The sequence below is a fragment of the Lynx rufus genome, unplaced genomic scaffold (assembly GCF_022079265.1).
Source record: "Lynx rufus isolate CCGP_SWC_20201006 ecotype Redwood Valley unplaced genomic scaffold, mLynRuf1.p SCAF_8, whole genome shotgun sequence".
Classification (NCBI taxonomy): domain Eukaryota; kingdom Metazoa; phylum Chordata; class Mammalia; order Carnivora; family Felidae; genus Lynx; species Lynx rufus.
In genome coordinates this window covers 109,334,854-109,357,647 of record NW_025814896.1, presented here as the reverse complement: position 1 = coordinate 109,357,647, position 22,794 = coordinate 109,334,854, and the positions used below count along the sequence as shown (strand labels likewise).

The 22,794-nt window shown below is 45.0% G+C and overlaps 1 protein-coding gene and 1 long non-coding RNA gene across 10 annotated transcripts in view; one reads left to right on the top strand and one right to left on the bottom strand.

Annotated features, from left to right (window-relative positions):
• Window positions 1-22,794, top strand: part of GALM (galactose mutarotase) — a 115,084-nt gene that overhangs the window by 85,256 nt on the left and 7,034 nt on the right. The gene's annotated exons all lie outside the window — the stretch shown is intronic.
• Window positions 4,658-19,869, bottom strand: LOC124503543 (uncharacterized). The gene is made up of 4 exons (XR_006960206.1): window positions 19,743-19,869; window positions 17,235-17,344; window positions 7,708-7,830; window positions 4,658-4,756 (listed from the first exon to the last, which is right to left on the bottom strand). It is a non-coding gene; the product is annotated as an uncharacterized LOC124503543 (long non-coding RNA).

Here is a 22,794-nt window from a genome sequence, read left to right as displayed (position 1 = left end):
GCTGATGACATAAGTGCATATTTATTTGTGTATATTTATAAAACCTCACATTGTCCTATTGAGTTTTGATCAGATGAAAATCACAAAAATGCATAATTCATGCCGTGGGAAGATTATTTGTTGTGATTGTAAGTGATCATTGTGGCAAAGCCCAGTAGAACTTAACGTGTAATCTAATGAAACGCGTAAAACTCATGTCCATCTCAGTTCTTCACTGTGAGTGGTTTTAGGATCAAATTTTATACTTTGTACTAATTTTGAACACCTGTGAAGCTGGGTCGGCTGCAGGCCCTCTGGGCTCTGGGAGGCAAAAACCATGGCTGTAGTCTTGAATCTGCTGTTAACTAGCTAGGTGACCTTCAATGTATGCATAACATTTTAACATTTAACTTCCTTAGACCCTCATTTCCTTTTCTGCAAACAGGAGGGATATTGAACTCAATCCAATTTTATGGACCAGTAAATTTTCTTTAGAAAATAATTTGACAGACTTACGTAGAGTTGCCCAACTTTTCGTTTTGCCAAGTTAGAAAGCAATCATAAATATAGGGCTATTAAAACTAATGGGAATGTATGTATATTATATTTCAATTAAAAAAAATTAAACTAACCAGGGTAATAATGAGGAACAGAAATAAATAGACTAGGGGAGCCTGGCTGGCTGAGTCGGTAGAGCACGTGACTCTTCAATCCTGGGGTCATGAGTTTGCGCCCCATGTTGGGTGTGGAGCCTACTTTAAAAAAAAGAAATAGACTGAATTCATTTTTTTAAAACCCAAGTTGCCATTTATAATCACCATCTTTTCATAAAGAAAAATACTTTAACTATTTAATTATTTATTTTGGAGAGAGAACTAGCTTGAGCAGGGGAGAGAGGTGGGGGGGGAGAGAGAGGGAGAGGGAGAGGGAGAGAGAGAGAGAGAGAGAGAGAGAGAGAGAGAGAGAGAATCTTAAGCAGGCTCCATGCTCCAGTGTGGAACCCAACATGGGGCTTGATCCCACGACCCTGGGATCATGACCTGAGCCGAGATCAGAGATCAAGAGTCAGACCCTCAATCTGCTGAGCCACCTAAGCGTCCCATTAAAGAAAATATTTTAACACCACAAAAGGGGGGAGATTTTAATCTCAGAACAAAGAACAACACTTTACATTGAATTCGTCTTGCTTTTAAAAGAAATGTGATAGTAGATTATCCAAATATGTCTCAGTTTTCTGTGAACCAGTAAAAATTTTACCATGGACTCATGATTGAGAACCAACAATTAGTCTGAAAGGTCACTAGTAGCTCTTACATTCTGTGATTCTACAAGGCTCTCAATATAACATTTTACTGCTAGTTCTACCACCCTTCAAATCCATTAGAACTCTATCATGAAAGTTAGTAAGTTGCAACAACTTCAGAGCACATAAAAAATCCATAAGTCTTTTACCTATCCATACACTAGCCAGTCCCAACATAGGTTATGTCTGTTTTCCCAGAAACGCTTCGACTGAAATTACAGGGTGTTTCTTCTTCCCCTTCCTCAGAAATGCCATAAGAAATAAGCAAAGGATATGTTTCCTTAGGAACTGCCTTCCAAAATGGGTGGCAACTCCCACTCTGCACTGCCATGATGGAAGAATTCACATGTCTGGCCCTCTTTCAGCCAAGAGCAAATCTCCAGGAGCCCAGATTTCATTGGACTCTTAACACGGACCAAAAGTGCATGAGCATGTGGCTTCATTCTGAGACCAGTCCAAAGTCATTTGGTCATTTGGAAGTACCTCCCCTATGTTGCTGGGCTTACCAGGAATCAACAGCCTAGTGGAGAGTCAGCCAGAATAGTATCCATTAACCTGGAAAATATCAGGATAGATAGAACTCGGACACTTGTTATAGAGGGAAAGCACTGTCTGGGGACCCCTGGATAGAGGAGATGAGAGTTAAATAAAACGCAAAAGGGCAAGTGGAAATTTGCCAGGCAACCAGAAGAAAGGTGTTCTGGATAGAGATGAATAAGAATAAGGAGAGCAGGAAACAGCAGGAATACCCCCAGGCCAGCACTGGGCTTCTGGAGCATTCGGGGCACGTGTTTGGTGGCAGAAAACCGATGGGCCTGGAGAGGTTGGCTGGAGCCATGTTGGATCTGCACCAGGCTCTGGTGCAGCTACAATCCCTGGGGTGGCTCTGGATGACCCTCGGCTGGCCTGGAGTTCAAGGCCGCTCCATGCAGGGCAGACTCACAGGTGTACCTGAGTCCAGTCTCAAACTTCCGGATGTTCAGCCAGAAGTGGACTTGAACCACAAGGCCACTTCCTTGAGACGTGCTACAAGAAACCCGTTAGACCAGCCATGCTCTGTTACGAGTTCTGGGTAATTGATATACAGTATCTAGAGATGGAGGCTGTGCTGAATTGAGAAAAGGGAAGATACTGTTTGTCTATCTGTGAGATGAGGTGAAGGTTTATGATAATAATAGCTAGTATTTCAGAGAAGACTTTATAAATGATAATCCATGCCAGAATACTAAAAGGTAGGTTCTGTTAATTTTTATTTAACAGATATGGACCCTGTGGCACAAGGAGTTTAAGTAACTTAACTGGGGATCACGCAGTGAACAAGTGGTGGAAAGCTGGGATTCAAACCTAGGTAGACTGGTATTGAAATTCCTGCTTATAACTAGACCTGTACTCTACAGACCCTACAGTGTGGTTAGATGTCAAGAAGGTTTCGGGGGGTGGGGGGAGAGGAAAGAAAGAAAAGTAATTTCTTGACTATATAGATAGCCAAGATAACCATGTAGTCAAGAAATGGGAAGTAAGCCAAAAAGAAAAAAAAAGAAGTTCTGACAGTTGAGTGTTCTCATTTCCTGTCTACCTTTCATATAGGTAGTCTCACAGCTTCTCTCTTTTCCTCCCTGTTTCTCCTTCTCTTAAATTTATTTTGATTTTTCTGCATAGAAAACAGAAAACAAATTATATTGAAAAATGGGGGACAGAGGGAAGACAAAGATGCCTGCATAAGAGGCTTTCCTGAGACTAAGGAGCCTGAGTAGAAGTGTCTGGCCATGTTAGACTGACCAGGAAGGGAATGTAGGAAAGGAACAGTCCATTTTAAAGCTCAGAATTATTGGGGTGTCTGGGTGGCTCAGTCGATTAAGCGGCCGACTTCGGCTCAGGTCGTGATCTCGCGGTCCGTGAGTTAGAGCCCCGCGTCGGGCTCTGTGCTGACATCTCAGAGCCAGGAGCCTGTTTCAGATTCTGTGTCTCCCTCTCTCTGACCCTCCCCTGTTCATGCTCTGTCTCTCCCTGTCTCAAAAATAAATAAAACGTTAAAAAAAATTTTTAAAAAAGCTCAGAATTATTTCCTGTGCCCCTCAGTAATCTCGGAGGTCATTGCTCTGTTGCAACATAGTACCTTGTTTGGTGACACGTCTCTTGTCCTGCTGGTTCTTGGTTTTCTCATCTGCAAAATCTTGTCATGACCAACTTATGGTGGTGGATTAGGAGGAAGCTCAGGAAGCAACATTTTAACCATGAGGTTTTTTATCAGATCATTCTTTGAATTCTGTGCAGGTTTGTCCCAAATGCTTCATCTGACAAATTGTAATTTCTGAGCTTCATTTATCCAGCCTTCTCTGGACTTTCTGCCAAGTCCCCCAGGTTTGCTTCTAAGCTTGGGTCTTTCTGTGATACAAGGGTGTTTGATAGTCCCAAGCCCCTCCTTTTGTGACTATTAATTTATACTCGTGTTTGTCTTTCAATTCCTTCTTTTTGTTTGCCCTTTATAAAAACTATTTTTGAGGGAAATGCTGATGTAGGTCTAAACTTTGCGGGTGATTTTCCACCTTGGTTATAGATATTCGGTAAATAATTTTTCAGGTGAAGGGAAAACCCATTGTCATGAGAAAGTAGCACCTCTTCTTTTACAGCAGTTGTAATACTGTGGCTGAGGTACTCAGTAAAAGGGGACCTTCCCCTGTGTGTGTTTGGGGGAGGGGTGGAGTCTTATCCTCCATTTTGTTTGTTACTGATCTGGCGTTGTCACACAGAAAGGAAAGGGATACCTTGGCATACACTTTTAGGGAGCCAAAGTAAGCACATATCATGAAATCCCCTTGTCTTAAACATATAGCCTCCATTTAGACCTCTACCTCAGGGGCGCCTGGGTGGCTCAGTCGGTTAAGCGTCGGACTTCAGCTCAGGTCACGATCTCGCGGTCCATGAGTTCGAGCCCCGCATCAGGCTCTGGGCTGATGGCTCAGAGCCTGTAGCCTGCTTCCGATTCTGTGTCTCCCTCTCTCTCTGCCCCTCCCCCGTTCATGCTGTGTCTGTCTGTCTTAAAAATAAATGTTAAAAAAAAAAAAAAAATAGACCTCTACCTCACGCAGGGCCCTCAGACCTCTGAGAATCTCGAGCTCCCTTTCTTCCTGTTGGCAACTTGGAGCATATAAAATGTCTTCAGCCCTTCCCTTTCAGTCAGTAAAACACAGAAGACAACAGCCTGCATTACGTGCCTCCTTCATTCTCCCCCTTTCTCTGCTCTGCTATGAAAAGCTAGCCTTTTCCCAAAGCTCAGTGGAAAGCCTCAGCAGGTGTAGGGGTAGCAGAAGCCTTCAAAGGGTCCCATTCAAATAATTTAGCACCCCCACCCCCCCCACCCCACATTTTCCCCACTGGAAATTTCTGCCATTTTTCCATCCCTGGAGGCTTCCAGGCAAACAATATCCCTCGTGTGTTGTTAGGCTGCAAGACTCCAGCATCTTTGCTTTTCTTCTGGGGGAGAAAAAAAGAAGAAGAAAATATTTTGAATGAAAGAGTAGAATCCACACCTAACTTCTGAAGCTACTGCTCTGGATGTAGTTCTGGGCACTTTGGAGTCGGCAGTGGGGGTTGGGGCACGGCGTCCTTCTGCACAGGTGCCTCTCTTACGCCACAGCTGCACCAACAGAAAGGCTTCTGCAGAGATGGTTCACCTATAGACCAAGAGCAAAGTCTACAGCTAAGCTGTCGGGCCGGGTTTGCACGTCAGCGGTTAATTTAGCTTTGCTTCTTCCGAGCAGTTATTCTTCCCTACTTAAAAAAAAGGGGGCGCCTGCCTGGGTGGCTGAGTCGGTAGAGCCTCCGACTTCGGCTCAGGTCATAGTCTCACGGTTCATGCGTTCAAGCCCCCTGTCGAGCTCTGTGCTGAAAGCCCAGAGCCTGGGGTCTGATTCGGTGTCTTGCTCTCTCTCTGCCCCTCCCCTGCTTAATGCTCTGTCTCTCTCTCTAAAATAAATAAACATTACAAAAAGAATTTTTAAAAAATTGCACCCTGTAAAGCATTTGGCACTACTTAGGATAGGCTCACACTCTGTTCCTGGGACATCTCCAGGTCCTCCTGGGTGAATGTTTATGTTTGTTGTTATCAGGACTGTCCCTGTCGTTTCCCAAAAGTGGAAATTCTAGAAGACATTTACCAGGAAGGACCAGTGTATGATCGATGTCCACAGAGAGAACATTCCAGTGCCAGATCTCTGGGCTGCCACGTCAGGCATTTAGCTTTGGGGCCTGAGTCTAGTGTCCTGTCCTGTGGCAACAAGAGGAAATTGGTCCCCAGAGCCCTGCTCGGGTACTAAGCCCCCTAAATATGAGCAGGTGAGAAAATTCAGGCCTTCTGTTTCTCGAGGGATTAATTCATTCCCAGGGTTGTAAATATTACACAGCCTCTTTTTGTCTTCAGAACCGTGAGACTTGGAGGCAGTGTGGGCACAGCCTGCCCAGCAAGATATTATCATGTACACAACATTGTGCAGAACCAAGCATGTGTCTGTATAGGCATTTGCAGCACGGAGCTTTTTTTTTTCCCCCCTTTTAATTTTGCTGTTCTTTATTTGCAGTAGTAGATAAGGAATTAAGAAAGCAAAAAAAAAAAAAAAAAAAAAAAAAGAATGCTTTGACTAGGTCTTTTGCCTCTAAAGTAACATTAGTAAAATTCTGTCTTATTCTTTCTCTCGAGAAAAGATACCTTTTATTTTTATAGAAACTCACCCAACCCATTCTGTCCCCCAGCCCATCTGTGTTCACTTGCTGTTCTTGCAGCTCTCGGTTTTTGAAAGCGCCTTCTAAAATTACATGAAAGCAACCCCGTTTTGACAAAATTAGAATGCTGGTAGGAAAGGCTTACCATGAGGCTGTGGAGAAAGGCCCCGCAAAACCTTTGTGTTTTATTTCACCCTCTCGGGGTTCAACTGACAATTCAGCCAATTTTTTTTTTTTAATTTTTTTTTTCAACGTTTATTTATTTTTGGGACAGAGAGAGACAGAGCATGAACGGGGGAGGGGCAGAGAGAGAGGGAGACACAGAATCAGAAACAGGCTCCAGGCTCCGAGCCGTCAGCCCAGAGCCTGACGCGGGGCTCGAACTCGCGGACCGCGAGATCGTGACCTGGCTGAAGTCGGACGCTTAACCGACTGCGCCACCCAGGCGCCCCTAATTCAGCCAATTTTATAATCACTTCCCTAGGGCAGGGCTAAGCCACTGCCCCGGAGAAATAACGAATTCCAAAGTAGCCTCCTGGTTCAGAGATGGTGCAAATGGAGACTGTTTTTATCTACATGTTTTAATCATTCTGGACTTCTTACAGAAAATTCCTTTAGATTTGATATGACTCTAAAATGTTGGACGTGATATTAGTTTCAAACCTGAATCAGAATGTGTCTTCTTTCTTTTCCTGCTACTTCCCCACACCCAAGTATCATTACTCATCGGGTGCTGCCGATTTGTTAAGATAAAACCTTTTTGTTTTTTTAGAGAACTTTTAGGTTCACAGAAAAATTGAGTAGAAGGTATGGAGAGTTCCCATATATCTCCATGCCCTCACAAATGCACAGCACCCCCCCTTTTTCAACATCCCCCATTAGAGTGGAGCATTTGTGACAACTGATGACCCTACCCTGACACATCATCATCACCCAAAGTTCATCGTTTGAACTTTGAAGAGTGGGGTTCACTCTTGGACAAACGTATAATGACATCTCTCCATCATTATGATAGCACACAGAGTATTCACTGCCCTAAAAATCCGTAATATTGCTTTCAACCACCCATCAGTATGCTTCCTCTTTCCTTTACAGTCTCCCCCCTCTACCCCCAACATTGTTACTCATCAGGTCCTGCTGATTTTTAACTCCTTTAACTATTTCTGGAATCTGTCTCCTCAATATGTATTGTTGATGATATGGTTCTATTTCCATTGTCACTATCCTGACTATACCGACTTTTCATGTCTAGAGCAGTGCCTGGCTTATAGTATGAGTTTCAACAAATTGGGATCGATGACTGAACAAATGAATCTGGAAAAATAGCTCTCTAACTGGGGGTGGGGGTGGGGGGTGGGGAGTGAATCTCTTTAGATCTATCCTCCATCTGGTTACTAAAGTTATCTATCTAAAATGCAAATCTTATTTTGATACTCCACAGCTTAAAAACCTTTTAGGTGGCTCCAGGACCACATGCCAGCTGCTTTCCAGACCCATCTCCCAGCATGCCTCACTCATACCCCCCCACCCACAGGGACCACCCAACTCCCCCTTCTCTGCTGCATAAACCCCTACTCTTTCCTCAAGTCTACACTTTTCTCCTTAGAAATCTTTTCCCCATTTCCTGGAAACAATAGCTTCTTTTTATTCCAGGGTTTTTGCAATGACAGACACTGTGTAGAGCTGACCACATGCCCAGAGCTCACCTTTCTTATCTTCCCCTTCACCGGTCTGCCTGAGATGACCTATCAGGATTCAGTTACAGGTCTGAAGTAGGGGGCTGGAAGGGAGCTTCAGGCTTGGTCTCTTTGGCTCGAAGCTGGAAAACTCTGCCAAACACAAAAATGAAACCCAGTAATAGCCAGTCTGTACATTCTAGGAACAGATATTCCTTCCTTTCCCTATACTCAGTCTCTCTCCATTCTTCTCCCTTCTTGACATTTGTTTTCCACAGAGCATATTAACACAATATTGCAGGGTGACCAGGATTCAGAAAACCTAGGTGAAGGACTCCCTTCTGCTGTCCACCAGCTGTGCGCTCTTTGAGTCAGCCAGGAAAACTCTCTGGGCCTCATACCTAATCTGCTAACTCTCATCAGATGAGGGTCACATCACTTGAACTCTGAGGTCCTGTCAGTTTCTAACACTGAGTCAAAGACCCCGTGGAATCTCTAACCTAGATATTCATAACCAGGGTCCATACGTGTATGTCTGGGAAGATGATGAGAGATCTTCAGGGGATTCACAGGCCCCTGAAATTCTGTGTAAAACCCTGTATGAGTTGATCACATCACCTTGGTCCACAAAGGGTCTGGTCTTCTCTCCTCTCTTAAGGTAATGATAGTTTATGGTTATCCTACTATGTATCATTGTATATAAAGACAGCCATTGTTTTAGAGATTTAGCAGTAGTATGTTTTTCTTTTTGTAATCTTCAGGGTGGCTTTAAATTTTTTTATTTTGCTAATTCATCACCAATACAGTTTTGGAAGGAAGCTAGAAGATTAGCTAGAGGAAGGAGACGGCACACCCAGAAGGAAAGAAACTTCCCCAAGTTTCTGTCTGGAGGAGAAACAGCAGCCAGGGGTGAGGGTTGGATGGGCAGCTTTCCAGTTCCTGCCTGACCAGATGAATGAACTTGCCTTTCAATATCCACCAGCCCTTGGTGCCGTCAAGACTCCAGGCCTGCCCATCAGTCCATGGAGGGTAGGAACAGGCAGGAACCCTGGGGCCTCACCGTAAGTGGGAAGCCAGTGCATGGTGTCCTGGTTGTCACCTTCAGCTCCACAGTTCTGGAGACAAGCACCTCCAGCTCCCCAAGTTTCTTCTTTTTCCGTTCTCCATCACCAACTGACACCAAGTACTTGCTATATGCCGGGTGCTATGCCAGCCCCAGGGAAGCAATGTTGAACAAAACAGATACGCCCTGCTTATGTGGAGAACCTACAGCCATGAATATAGTACAGGTCCTGTGCTCAAAGAAATAGGACTGGTGTTATTCAGGAAAGGGTTTGAATGACGCGAAAAACCCGAAACATGATATTGGAACTTATGGGGTGTTAGTTAGAGATGTTTCTTCAATGACAGGTCTGTCCTAGACAGTATTCAAGGATGTTCACTACAGAAACTGTAAGGACCTCTCCTGATAGCAATAACTCTCTCCAACCGGGTGCATTATGGAATCCTTCCCTATAAAGGGGCCCCAAGAACAGTTTTATGAGGCTCCAGAATAACTCCCAAAGCAATACTTGTGTTCCCTGCTAGAAAACATATCACTGCTACGAGATTGGCAAGCATGAGCCAGCATGGTGGAAATCTGGCAGGAAGAAAGCTTAGAAATTAGCACTTGGCCAGGCATGATGTCATTCCTATGAACATTTGAGACTAACAACAAGTAAATTTGCCAGAAAAGATGTTATTTGCTAGAGCTCTGACTACCACCTTTGGAGAACCGCTGTTTGACACCCACCCTTCCCCACCCCAGGTCTGGACAGGGGCTGGCTCTAATTCATACCTTCAAGGTCACCCCGTTCTGAAGGGGCTGAGAGGTAACTTTGAGCTTCGCACCATGGGCCCAAGGCTGATTCACACGAGTACTCGGAGCAGACTTGTACTAACATTTATGGAGCGCCTCCTAATTGCTACATGCTTCCTGAGGCACTGACCATGGAAAGATGATTGAACAGTCTCTGCCCTTGAGAAGCTCACAGGCAGTGAAGAATCTAAGGTAGTTAGGACAGTGAAAGAGGCAACGGTAGGAGGAGGCTTTCTCAAGATCACCTTGAGCTTCGAGAAGTTTCTTAGTGTCCCTGAGGATCTAGCAACAAGGAGCGCGAGATGCACTTGTGAAAACACCGCCAGTATTTAAGGTGCAAGAAAAGCTTACACAAAAGGCGCTGAGGGAGATGGTCAGAGGTAGAAGGCAAAGGAAGAGAGGTGACCGGAAGTCTTGGAGTGACCAAGAACATCAGTACTCCAGAGAGTACTCTCTCTGGGGAGACCTGGGAGTGTGCGGGCTGTCGTGGCTGTTCCTGCTGACCTCGTTTCACAGAGTGGTGAGGGTAGAAGCCAGGCTGTGACAGCTGGAGAAGCCACTGAAAGTGAGGAAGGAAAGTCAGGGAGTATAGGCCGATGAGTAGTTCCCAATGAAGACAGCCTTCTTGAATACAAATCTCAGGCCCCACCTCAGAGATCTGCTTTAGTGTGGGGCCTGGGAATCTGTATAAGCTACCTACTGAGCTCATGGGAGCCGCTGGTGTTGGATACACTTTCAGAAATCTGTGAAAGGAAGAAGACGGGGTGTTTCCATGAGGTGGAGATACAGGGTCAAGGAAGAGGGTTTTTAGGGTCAAAGGAGACGATTGAGGGCAAGTAAAGTGTTTGTCAAAGGATGCCAGGTGAGGATTGTGATCAGGAATCGGTGGTGGCCTCAGTTGGTACTACTGGGAGTTTCCTCCAGATTCACGTCAGGAGCAGAGAAGGTGGATTGTGGGATGATCCAAAGGTGGGGTTTGGTCTGGTACAAGGGACAAGAGGACAGGGTGTATGGCAGGTCAGTAAGAGTGTTACTAACCAAAGTGGCTCAAGTCGTAGACACGGGACCCAGGCAGGTAGCAAAGGACACAGGGACCTGATGGACGCTATGTCAGGGGAACCTGAAGACCAGGGGTAGATAGTGGCACTCTGGAGAACAGGTCTATCAAGAATGCCCATGCGGGAAGGCTGCAGACAGACAGTGGGCAAGCTTTCCACTGGTAGCAAATCCCTGGGCACCATCTTGATGTGAGTCTAGGATGGAAAATTTCCCTGCATGAAAATGCCTCGTGTGGGCCCAACCGTGAAGTGTAAAATTGCCTTCTCACCTGAAAACAACATGTAACTGGGTTTAGCATTTTATGCTTCAGATGACATGTAATATCCAGAAGCAATACACCCTCCCCTCCCCCACTGCAAGTTCAAGTAAAATCAGAAAACGCTCAGTGAAAAGGAGATGAAAAAAAGAAAGGAAACAGCAGTGGAACGAAGCCACAAACCCAAAGCATTGGCAGAGAAATCGGGGGAAACTGCAGCAGAGACAAGCTTTGAGGTTGTGTGCTCTATGAAAATTTATAGAAATGTTACCTCAAAAAAAAACCGAAAAAAAAAACAAAACAAAAAAACCCAGGGTGCTTTACTTGCCAACCACTGGAATGGAGACAAAATTCCCACCCGGGGTGTTACTTTTAATTATCATTCTCTTTATGTTGTTTCTTAAAATAATAACAGGCATTGTAGAGATGATATACCAAGATGGCTTAATTAGGTGTCAGATGAGTACCTGTGCCCACGAGCCCCATTACCGCCGGCTTCCTTATGCAGATTTGACTGACTGTTCCGAGGCTGGCTAGATAAAGAAACAGACATAATTGGAGCAGCTGGGCTGCAAGCACAGCTGGGCCGTCCCCATGGAGACCAGGCTCCCGCTCTTCCCATGGCCCCCGCGTTCCTCTCCACCTTTTTTTTTTTTTAACTGAGATGAATGTAAGCACACCTGAGCCTGGGTCTCCCTTAGACGCTCTACACATCAGTGCCTTTCACCTTTAATGCACGCAGAGATCTCCTGGGAAGCTTGTCGCTAGGCAGATTCTGACTCAGTGGGTCTGAGGCGGGACCTCTGGGTCCTGTTTCTAACAAGCCCCACGTGATGGTCCTGGGTCCACACCTTCTATAGCTGTTTAAAAGGCTCTAGAGGGGCGCCTGGGTGGCGCAGTTGGTTAAGCGTCCGACTTCAGCCAGGTCATGATCTCGCGGTCCGTGAGTTCGAGCCCCGCGTCGGGCTCTGGGCTGATGGCTCAGAGCCTGGAGCCTGTTTCCGATTCTGTGTCTCCCTCTCTCTCTGCCCCTCCCCCGTTCATGCTCTGTCTCTCTCTGTCCCAAAAATAATAAATAAACGTTGAAAAAAAAAATTAAAAACAAAAAAAAAGGCTCTAGAGGCACCTGGGTGGCTCAGTCCGTTAAGTGTCTGACTCTTAGTTAGGGCTCAGGTCATGATCTCACTGTTCGTAGGACTGGGGCACGTATCGGGCTCTGTGCTGACAGTGCAGAGCCCGCTTAGGATTTTCTCTCTCTCTCTGTCTCTCTCTCTCTCTCTGTCCCTCTCCACTCACACTGTCTCTGTCTCTCTCAAAATAAATAAAACGAACTTTAAAAGAAAAAAGACTCTAAAGAGATCTGTATAGCCTCAAGTTACTTTTTCCTTTTTTGGCCCCCGTTTCTCCTCTCCTGCCCCAACAACCCTCCTGTCCTCCTGCTGCCCCTGAGCTACCTTCACTCCCCGTCCTTCCCCACTTTATCCTCCCACCTCCAGGCCTTTCTACGGGTCATTCTGCAAAGCGCTGCTCTTACCCAATGGCCTCCCTAGAAGACACAAGCTAGCAGTTTGATTTAAAAGAGGAGGGAAATAACCAGAGATCACAGTGTGTCCCTAAAGGAAACAACCTGCTTCCTTATGGTCGTCACATGGGCCAATGGACCTACAGCCTCAGAAGGTCACAGTTGGAAAAGACCTTCTGTCCAGTAGTTGGATCCCAGACTGTGGTACCCACGGGCACTCAGGTGCGCCCGGGTCAGGGTGTTCACTGTCCATCCTGCGCCAGCACATCAGAAAGGCCTTCCTGAAATCGAGCTGGCATCCGTCTACCTAGATCTGACCCCACTTTGCCTACTTCTTGGGTCCCTATAGATCAGGCTCAAGGCCTTAGAAGGTAGCCGTCATGTTGCCCCCAAGTCATTTCTTCTTCAGGCACAGCTGTTCTTTTTATGCCGTGAGTCGGCCATTCTGGCCCTTCTCCTCTGCCTCTGCCTCTGTATGTCCAGGGCCTCTCCACCTGTGATGCCCACACTGCAAACAGCAATCAAAAACTGTCACCACCTCATTATACTCTTTATGTGACTCCTGTCGAACTTATTGCCAACCACATCCTCAAAGTCATTTGCATACATGCTGTGGCTCAGCTGCATCTCCCTAGTCAGTAATAATTGTAGTAATCAGACTTAACATTTATGAGAGTTAGTATAATATGATAGCTAAGAACACATGCTCTGGAACCAGACTGCCTAGGTGTGAAGCACTTAATGAAGAGTCATGTCGTTGGTAGTTATCACCATCATGAGTATCATCATCATCCCTGTGCTAAGGGCTTTGGTCACAATAACTGGTGTGTGTGTGTGTGTGTGTGTGTGTGTGAGAGAGTGAGAGAGAGACAGAGACAGAGACAGAGAGAGGGTGCAAGTGAGCAAGGGGCAGAGAGAGAGAGAGAAGTGAGGCTCGTGTTTTACCCAAAGCGGGGCTCATGAGCTGTGAGATCATGACCTGAGCCGACGTCAGATGCTTAATGACTGAGCCATCCAGGCATCCTGCCCACAGCAATTGTTTTAATCCTCATGCCAACTTCACGCGATACAGGTTATGTTGTCCCGGTTTTACAAGTAAGGAAATGGAACCTCAGAAGATTATGTTTTGTGCCCAGGGTAGAGTTGGTTTTTGTTTTTGTTTCTTGGTGTGTTTTTTTGTTTTTTTTTTTTTTTTTTTTTTTTTTTTTGGTTTTTCGGACCCAAGAGCAGAACCCTATCTATTGCTGTTATTCACAAATTTCATCTTGTAATCCGTGCTTTACCCCTACTTTGGATTCCCGGTTCTGTTGTCCCAAGTGGGTCTGCCCCCTAGCTTCGTGTTGTCTGTCCTAATGAGAATACCTTCCATATCTTCATCTAGATCATCTACACATCAGAGACCATGTGACAACTCCCTGCAGCTTCTGTTCCCTGAAGTGCAGGTCTCCGTCTCCCGAAGCTCCCCAAGCCACCAGCCTTGTAACCCTGTCAGAGAAGCCTAGGGGGTAGCCTGGGAGTGATTTGTATTTGAATATATCTGTATTTGGCTCTGAGTGAGCATGCCTCATCTTGCCTTCCAGGTCTCCATTCCAGAATTCTCCCCAGAACAGAGAGAGGGCAGCTCCTAAATGGATAGTTTATGAAACTGACCCTCCAGGCAGTGCCAGATGCACAGACCCAGTCAAATGCAGGGTCTGCAGAATACACATCCCAGAGAGGATAATGACCACATCCTGCAGATAATGAGACCTAGGAGGCTGGCCCTGCATTTCAAGGCTCCCTTCCTTCTGACTCCACTAGTACCAACGCAGGCCTTCTATGTCCTGACTAAACCACAGGAGGCTGAGCAGTCGTGGTGGTCAATATTTCTGCACAGGGGGAGCCTGGGGCACTGGTCTCATTAGAAGGGAGATTGGGGCGTGCCTTGAAACTTAAATCAGAGGTTTATTTGGAGTGATTTGCAAGAAAGGGAGCACTGATGGAGATCACAGGGGCTAGATCCCCCACATAAAGCCATTTCCTAGCCCTGCCACTCTGCCAGTTGACCAGAAAGGCTGGACTGATTTCTTTCCTCTCTTCTCTACTGGTTCTATTCTCTGACCCTGGGCGGTTAGTGTAATTTGGCTGTCTTCAGTTGCCACCTTTTTCGGTGTCAGGATGCCAGCCACCTTCCCTGCTGCTCTCCTTGGCTTCCTGTGAACCATGACAGTGGGATCCTCATGGCTCTTGGAGGACAGCAGGAAGCCATGGGTCTACCATGAGCCTGGGCTGCCTAATCACGCCGCTGTCGCTGGGGCCTGCTCAAGCTACTATGAAGCAACAAAACAACATGCAGGAAGCTTCTTCTGCTCCAACATGTTCCCCTTTTGAAATCAGCCAGCAAACCCCGAACACTCTCTCTCTGTGTGGTCAGGCAGATGGGCTGTCCTCTCAGGCTAAAGGAGTTAGGGACCATTGGCAGACTGAGCCCGGTGGATCCAGGAGGATTTGGGGAAGGTAGTAGCCTTAAGTTCTCATAGATCAACATCCAGCCCTAGCAATGCACCTGCTCTTGGGCAGTGGACGCCCCCGGATGCCATGAAAAGTGATGGGCACAGGTGAGGAAGCTTCGGCCAGAAATAGAAAATGCCTCTGACCTTGGTGAAGTGAGTCCTTGGTGTGACATTGAACACACAAGTGCTGTTTAAAAGGACCAACTTTGGGGTGCCTGGCTGGTTCAGTCACTAGAACATGCAACTCTTGCTCTCAGGGTCCTGAGTTCAAGCCCCACATTGAGTGTAGAGATTACTTAAATGAATAAATAGCTCTTAAAAATAAATGAATAAATAAATAAACAAACAAACAAACAAACAAACAGACAGACTGACTGATTTTGACACGTTCTAATCAGGAAAACAAAGTAGTTAAAGGCATGAACTCAAACCCTGACTGTTTAGGTTTAAATCCAGCTCTGTGACATTAGACAATTTATTCAGCCTCTGCAGACTTCACGTGTAAAGGTACTAATTGGACCTCCCTCGTTGGTGGTGAAGATTAAATGCAGTAATACATGTAAGGTGTGTAGAGCATCAAGTCCTGGCATTTCATAAGAGCTCCATAAGGATTAACCACTATTATTATCATTATCATCACCATCGCCACCATTTCTGCGTGTTCAATATGTACCAGCCACTGAGCTAAGCACGTACACGTCGTCGCTCATTTAACTGCCCTTTGAAATAGGTGTGTAATGCTTCGGTTATGCCTCAGTTGAGGAAACAGACATTTGGAGAGGTTAGTTGACCTGCACACAGTTAAGCAGGTAAGTTATTGGTGAACTCAGGGTTTGGAGCCAAATTTCCCTTGGCTATGCTGTCTGTTATCACCGCTGGCCACTGTCCGTAAAAACAGCTATGTTACGGAGTACTTCCTGCAGACTGGGTAGGATGCAGGGCACTTTTATCTTGTTTATCAGAATCCCATGTTTGTCAGAATCTTCTTATACCCATTTTACAGATGAGGAAAGCAAGGTTCAGAGAAGCTAAGCAACCTCCACAAATTTTTTACAGCAAAGAAGTTAAATCCAGGCTGCCTGACTCTTAAAATCCATTCTAACATCTATTGAGTTTGACTGCCAAACAAGTGAGCAAGATGCCCCTGGGAGGTTGATAACAGTAATTGGTGATCGTGAAGCCTGATACCCAATATAACCCAGGGCGACACTATTTGCCTAATTATAGCCCCATTTTCTGAGCTGCCGTTAGGGGCAATTTCCACTTTCTCTGATGCTTCACTTTCCTGCACTTTCTGAAAGCTGTTGATGTACTCAGATTAAGACAAGCTCCTGTGTATTTCACATGTTAGTTTATTGCACATCCTGCAGGAATATGGAGGAATCATAAATAGTCCAGAAGGAGGTCCCGATGGATTATGCAAAGCCTTTGTCACATTGCTATAGGAGGAGTTTGACAGTAGACTCCCAGACTACATTTCTTGACCCAACACCTGACGTTATGTGACTACGATATTCCAAATGTGCATTTCAGTATCAGATCATGAGAGGGCAACTTGCTTGGTGATGAGTAAGGTCTAGGCAGAATATATTCACCAGCCTGTATATCGGGGATTCTTAACCAGTCGCGAATGACTGGTCTTCAGAGGTTCTGAGAACATTCTTTATGTATGTATGCATTTTCCTAGAGAGAGAGAGCCCATAACTTTTACGATATTCTCAAAGGAGTACGTGACTCAAAAACCAGTTTGAGGGGGGCCTGGGTGGCTCAGTCGGTTGAGCGTCCGACTGTGGCTCAGGTCATGATCTTGCAGTCGGTGAGTTAGAGCCCCGCGTCAGGCTTGGTGCTGAGCCTGGAGCCTGCTTCAGATTCTGTGTCTCCCTCTCTCTCTGCCCCTCCCCTGCTCGTACTCTGTCTCTCCCTCTCTCTCTCAAAAATAAATAAACATTTAAAAAAAAAAAAAACCATTTTGAAGACTGTACCACTCTAGATTAAAAATCTAAATCTAAATCTAAATCTAAAAATCTAAATCTAAAAATCCTGAGAGAGGAAGCTTCAAAAAACAAAACTAAACCAAAAAAACCCTGAATCCCTTTTTAATGAAAATTGCAATGCTCCCTGGAGGCAGATATGCACCTTCCTTTTGCATCAATGATTTATGCTATAATGAATCATTGTTCTCTCTCTTCTCTGTTTCTGGAGAGAGAGCAAGTAAATAACAGCACTATGTGCAGGTTCTGCCCTAGAGATAGGACTTCCTTCATATCCTTCTCTCAATTAAACCTCACAATATGTGTCTTAGGTATATACCACTATTAGCTCCATTTTATAAATAAAGAAATTGAATCTTACAGAGGCATAGAAACTTACCCAAGGTCGCCAAAAAATGAATGAATGTGGAGATTCAGTGACTCTTGCAGTGACCATCTGTTCGTTTCCTCAGAGAGTCGGGCACTGGGGCCATCAGGCAGAGAAAAGAGCTATTTGTGATGATCAGAAATTGAAAGCATTGAATTAAAATTCACCCCAGGTGAATTTCCTCAGACACTGAGAGAGTGTTCATGCCCAGATGTTACAGAAACCATTTCACTGGACTCTGTCCGATCGGGAGTTCAAAGGACTAATTCACCTTCTACACTCTGTTTCTTAAGTCAGAGCTGGGAGCCTACAGGATATGTGTAATATAAATGCATCTTGTGCCTACACTTTAGATCTCAACTTCACAGGTGAGAGGACTTCATTCCCATGCTTGTCCTGCCCTGCACCTTGTCCAGTGGGCCAGTCCCAACTTAATCCTTCAAGATTAGGCTCCTGTCACCACCTTTGGAAAACTTTTCCAGACCCCCCATGGCTGCACCGGGGACTGCTTTTCCCTGCTCTGCCAGCGCCCATTGGATGCCAGTCTCATCACATTTGTCATACTCTCTTGTCCGTATTAATTTTTTTATCTGTCTCCTTCACCAGATTCTAGGCTCCCTGAGATCAAGTTCATGCCTGGTACATAAAAGATGCTCAAAAATGCATGAACTAACAACTTTGTATTTGTTTTTTCCCTACTCAAAAGCAATTGCAAGGATTAGTGGGGTTTTTTTTTTATGTTTATTTATTTATTTTGACAGAGAAAGAGAGAGAGAGCATGAGCAGGGGAGGAGCAGAGAGAGAGGCAGAGAGAGGATCCCAAGCAGGCTCTGTGCTGATAGCAGATGTGGGCTCAAAACCACGAACCGTGAGATCATGCCCTGAGCTGAAATCAAGAGTCAGACGTTTAACCAACTGAGCCATCCAGGTGCCCCCACATGGACTAGTGTTCTTAAGGAAGAACCAATTAAAGTCACTTATGACTATGTAATAAAAGCACGGGGGTGGGGGGGCTTCATTAACCTTCTGTCAAGACTAGTTAAGTGCCAAGAGGTGAGAACATCCTAAGGCAGTATACCAGTCTCTTGCTATATAATAAATCACTCTACACTTTATATTCTTTCATTGTGTCCGTGGTCAGGAATTTAGACAGGCCATATCTTGTCTCTAGATGTGATGTCTGGGGCTCATTCACTCACATGTCTGACAGTTGATACTGGCTCCTGCCTCGGGGCCTAGCTGGGGCTATCAGCCAGAACACCCCACAGATGGCCTTTCAATGTGACTTGAGCTTCCTTATAACATGGCGGTTGACTTCCAAGGGCATATATCCTGAAAGAGCAAGGGCCAGGCCAAAACCACTTTGTATTTATTACCTGACCCCTGAAATCACATCGTATCACTTGTGCCACATCCTATTCGTTGCAGCAGTTACAGAGGTCCTTCCCAATTTAAGGGAGGGAACAAAGACTCCATCTCTCAGTGATGGAATGTCAGCATCACATTATAAGTAGAGCCTGTGGAATGGGATACATACTGGTGTGGCCATCTTTGAAAAGGGCAACCTGCCACAAGCAGTCATGGGGAAAAGGCCAAAGTCTATATAACAGAATATGTATAAAAGCCCCTTATGTGAGATAAGAGATGTGAATCAAGGCAGATGGAGTTCATGAAGGCAGTGTGTTTTTCCTTTGCTGCCAGAAGGCAGGTAATTATAATTCTATCAGGAATGCCAATAGGGAGAGGAAGATTTAACAACCTGTGACGGAAATCTGGAATGTTAGAGAGTCCTGTTTCCAATTATGAGGTCTACATCGTCTTCTTGCAAGGATGGGGCAGCTGTGGTTGCCAGAGTGACACATCTGTTGAGGTCATCTACAGACATCACCTCATTCCTGGCTCACTGTCACTCCAACACACTCTTGTCATAGTCCCTAATTATTTCATTATCCAAGCTGTTGATATTCTGATCTCTCAGCTTCTTGACATCCTCTGTTCCAATGATCTTGTCCACCAACCTTCTCAGTTACTCACTTCCGTGGTCATTGGGTCATACCCTTGACTTTATCACCACCTCTTATTGTAGCTGTCTATAGTCCCTGTCTAAGGTGTCTATTTCAGCCCCAACAATTCTTTGATGCCACACGAACCTGCAGTCCCTTGATCCTACCATCCTTTCACTGCCCCTAACCTGCTCATGAGCTCTTTCCCCACCCACTTAAATCAGAAGTCTGTCATTGGAATCACCTCTTTGCATATGCCCTCCACTCCCTCACCGTCTCCCTCTTCTGTCTGTTCTCCTAACAAATCTAACCCTGATTATTTTTTGTTTGGTTGGTTGGGTTTTTTTTTGTTTTTTTTTTTTCCAACCCTGATCATTGCCCCCCACCACACCCTCCATAGCTGCCACCCTACAGGTACTGATCTCACTCTAAATTCATGACAGTAACCCCGAGTGGGTCTGCACTGGTGCCTGCAGTCAGGCTTTCCTTGAAATGGGGAAGCAGAAATGCTACCTACCTCAGGCTGCTCGTCTGCTCCAGAGCTGTAACCTCATATCTTTGGGTCAGAGCCCATCATCTGCCAGGCATGTGGCATTGCTGCTCAGGCCTTAATGCACACTCAGCCAACCTTCAGTAGCTGAAGAAATTCTCTTCAAAACAACAGCTTCTCTCTGCTTTCTGGTGGCTTCAAAACCAAAGTCTGGTGATGTGACATCCTCTCTGAGGGCACCCTTTCCATTTCCGCTTCAATTTTCTGTACACTCAGCGTTGCTGAGAGCACTATTTTGATGTCTTCTATTCTTAGCACCAAAGCACAAAGTCACATATGCAGATACCAAAATTAGAATAACAGCACATTGATTTTCCAAATTCTTTGAGAACTCATGAACACTTGAGGGCTTGGGGGTGGAAAAGGCTGTTACCAAGTCACTCTGGGGTGAGAGGCCTGGAGACTTTGACACTATGGAGATGTGTCACCTTGGGCAAGTCCCTTTAGCTGTCTGGGTCCCAGTCTTCTCATCTGCAAAGCGAAGGGACTGGATGAGGTAATTCCTAAGGCCTTTTCTAGATCTTTCTGTCTTTGTCACAGGATGCTATGACATTCACAGTTGGCCCTGTTTTTTCTGCCTCTACTTCATCCATCCATCTTTCAATCAAGTGAAGGCTCGCTTCATGCTCAGAAGGTACAAAGATAAAAAGGACGCAATTCATACCCTCTTGGAGCTTGATATAATCCTATGGTTATGTCTTAAAACAACAAATGTCTGGGGTGCCTGGGTGGCTCAGTCGGTTGAGCGTCCGACTTCAGCTCAGGTCACGATCTCACGGTTCGTGAGTTCGAGCCCTGCGTCAGGCTCTGGGCTGATGGCTCAGAGCCTGGAGCCTGCTTCCGATTCTGTGTCTCCCTCTCTCTCTGCCCCTCCCCCATTCATGCTCTGTCTCCCTCTGTCTCAAAAATAAATAAACATTAAAAAAAAATTTTTAAAAACAACAACAACAAATGTTTTGAAGAAAGTATGTTCAAAATGTGATAGGAACAAAGTAGAAAAGGAGATCAGGGGGGTAAGGGGGAAGAAAAGAAAAGAAAAGGAGATTAGTTCTAGCTGTGGAGGCTACAATCCTTCAGAGGAAGTGGCATTGGAGAGTAAGTATTCTTAAACAACTTTGCCAGGATGTGGGGGAAGCAGGGACACAGAGGACATTGAAGCTGTGAGAAAGGTCCCAAAGAAGGCATGAATCTGGGGGACAAATTCCAAAGTTTTCCATGTGCCTGATCAGTAGATACATGAGGTCCACAGGTCAGGGTGTGAGGCTGGAAAGAGATTGGAACCTTTTCTCTTTGTTTCTTCTCATTTAGTAAAAATCTCATTTAGAAGTTTCTCAGTTTTAAGTCAGGGCTTCTCTGCCATTCTCGAAGTCTTACCCCCTCTCTAGGCTCTCCTTTGTGTTATAGATGCATCCGCAAATTTGGCCTGTTTATTTATGCCATTGTCCTGAAACCATTCAAGTATTTCATTTGTTGAGTATTTCCATGTCATGTATAGGCAGCAAATAATAGCTTCATTTTACAGAGAGAAAAGCTAACATTGACTTGTAGATTGCTCAGTATCAGGTAAACAGACCTGAAATAGACCCTAGAACCCTCCTTCATGAACATTCCATGACTTTATTTTTACCTTGAAGTCAAGAGAAATAAGTAATCTTGACTGACTTGTGCAATATTACATTGGGACTGTCATAAGGGTCAGATTTTGAGTCAAGTATGGCTTTAAGGAACTAAATATTGTGAATACCATATAAAGTTAGGGAGGAAAGCATAACAGAAATTAATACTCAGAATACGAGTTGGTAAGACTACAGTCTTCTTGAGCCCATGAAAACAGCTGCTGCTTTTTCCCAGACTAAGTTTTTCATAAGGAAACATTTTGCCTTTTTAAAAATCAGTGTGAGGGGCACTTGCATGGCTCAGTTGTTGGGCCTCCGACTTTGGCTCAGGTCATGGTCTCACAGTTCATAGGTTCAAGCTCCATGTTGGGCTCTGTACTGACAGCTCAGAGCCTAGAGCCTGTTTCAGATTCTGTGTCTCCTTCTCTCTCTGCCCCTCCCCTGCTGGCCCTCTTTCTCTCTCTCTTTCTCAAAAATAAACATTAAAAAAATTAAAAATTAAAAAAAAAATCGGTGTGAGAAGTGGTTGGTCACCCAAACTTCACAAGACAGTAGCACACAGGTAAGTAACTACCATCCAGGATTTGGCCTTATGGCCTGAGGGACCCAAAAAAACAACTATTCATTCTCCCAAAACTGATCAGGTTTTAAGCACGCTCTTTATATTGTGTCTCTAGCACCATCTACTGGGAAACAAAGTGACTTTACTTGGATTCTTAGTTGAAAGATGCAGAAACCCAAGTCAGGTAGCAAAGAGGAGAGAGAGAGGAAGAAGCTTAGCAAATTCTAAGAAACAGAGGGTTACGTATATTATATTGAAGTTTCTTCTATAAAGATGTTACCACTAAAACAAAATTACAAACTGTCTCACTTATCAGAAAGACACATATATACACACCATATAGTAAAAAGATTTCAAAAAGTAAACAACTAGAATTCATGAACACAAAAAGCATACCATAAAATGTAATGACAGACTAAGAATACTTAGAACATGTATATGTCATAGTAATGCCATAAAACGCCTCTATTAAACAATAGTCTCTCCGATTGAATCACAAAGGAAACCCCAAGGGAAGGCTGTGTATTAACCAAGTCGTACAGAAAGGTTGAAAACATGAGATTTCAAAAGCAAACCAAGCAAATAAAAGCCAAATGAAAGCAGGGGGTCTCAGTCTTAACATCAGTAAAGGCTCATCTCAGGTCAGAAAGCAAGACACTTTGTAATGATAAAGGACAGAATTCACAAGGCGCCTGGGTGGCTCTGACTCTTGATTTCGGCTCAAGTCATGACCTCGCATGAACTGCACCTTGAACTCCACATCAGGCTGTGCGCTGACAGCACAGAGCCTGCTTGGGATATTCTCTCTCTGCCCCTCCCCTGCTCTGTCTCTCACTCTCTC